The sequence below is a fragment of the Saccoglossus kowalevskii genome, chromosome 5 (assembly GCF_978046115.1).
Source record: "Saccoglossus kowalevskii chromosome 5, keSacKowa6.1, whole genome shotgun sequence".
NCBI classification, from domain to species: domain Eukaryota; kingdom Metazoa; phylum Hemichordata; class Enteropneusta; family Harrimaniidae; genus Saccoglossus; species Saccoglossus kowalevskii.
In genome coordinates, this window is record NC_140645.1 from 38,834,496 (window position 1) to 38,836,291 (window position 1,796).

Here is a 1,796-nt window from a genome sequence, read left to right on the forward strand (position 1 = left end):
ACATCAGCCATGTACGAAACAGAGAACAAGACCAGGAAAAACCAATTCAATATCTTGTACACTTGTTACACACTCAGGCATAACATAGAATAGTTGAGACCCAACTATGAGAACCAGTTTCAAGTTTGATTTTAAAATATTAAACAATGCCTGATATAGGAAAAACACAGATAACGACGTTGTTGTCATGGTGACAATAGCTTGTACACTTGTTACACATTCAGGTGTAACATGGAATGGTTGAAACCCAACTATGAGAACCAGTTTCAAGTTTGATTTTAAAATATTAAAAGATACGTTATATAGACATAACCCAGATAACGACGTTGTTGCCATGGTGAACATGGTTTGTACACTTGTTACACATTCAGGTGTAACATGGAATAGTTGAAACCCAACTATGAGAACCAGTTTCAAGTTTGATTTTAAAATATTAAACAGTGCCTGATATAGGAAAAACACAGATAACGACGTTGTTGTCATGGTGACAATAGCTTGTACACTTGTTACACATTCAGGTGTAACATGGAATAGTTGAAACCCAACTATGAGAACCAGTTTCAAGTTTGATTTTAAAATATTAAAAAATACGTTATATAGACACAGCCCAGATAACGACGTTGTTGCCATGGTGAACATGGTTTGTACACTTGTTACACACTCAGGTGTAACATAGAATAGTTGAAACCCAACTATGAGAACCAGTTTCAATTTTGATTTTAAAATATTAAACGATGCGTGATATAGACACAGCCCAGATAACGACGTTGCTGTCATGGTGACAATAGCTTGTACACTCGTTACACACTCAGGTGTAACATAGAATAGTTGAAAGTCAGCTGTGAAACCAAAAACTGTGTATATAGTATTAAGCAATGAGCAATGTAAAAAATTGCCACAGAGTACAAACATTGCTGCTACGGTGATAGTTGACACACCAGTTCCAATCTTTGATGTAACATAAAAGAGTTGAACATCAACTCCGGAATTAATTTCCAGGCATGGTTTTACATTATTAAACCATGAACAGAGTAGACAATACCCAAAGAGCTCGGACGTTGTTGCTATGGTGAACATAGCTGGCAAAATTATCATACAAATAACGGAGGATAGTTGAATATCGACTGCAAGAGCAATCTGCATGTTTGATTTTATAATATCAACGACTGAGCAGTACAGATTATACCCAAGAAGCATTGTTGCCATAGTGACCATACCTGAAAGACTAGTAGCAGAGCAGAGTTTCATTTCAACTGTGAAAACACTCCCCAAAATCGATTTGATGATTGTGACAAATAAGGATATTAAATAGCACAATGTAGGCAAGAAGACAGATGTTAAAATCTGACAAGCAATGACTATGAAGAACATATATCCAGTTATTGGAACAATAAATAATATAATAAAACTAAGACTCATATATGGATGAATATGAGAACAACAAATAGACCATTGATACGTCACAAGTGGAGAATCCATTATTATAGTTGATACAATTACTGTTTATCTCGTTTTGACCTTCTACTACAGGTAGTAGAAATACCACGCTTTTTATCGAGGATTTCATTGCTCCGTTTGTTTTCAACTGGTGTTCTTGTGATCCCAATATTTTTAGCGATTCTGCAGGATAGTCGTTGGATGCGGACCTTTTCCTTGGAAGGCAGGTCATTGTTTTTGCGGAAATCAGTTAGCGATCTTATTAGTAAGCGGAGGTCAGGACAAAACTGGCTTGCTTGTTCCATAAGATGTTTTGAGTTGTAGGACTCGTCTAGAAATTTCTGCAAAGAGTCATGTGG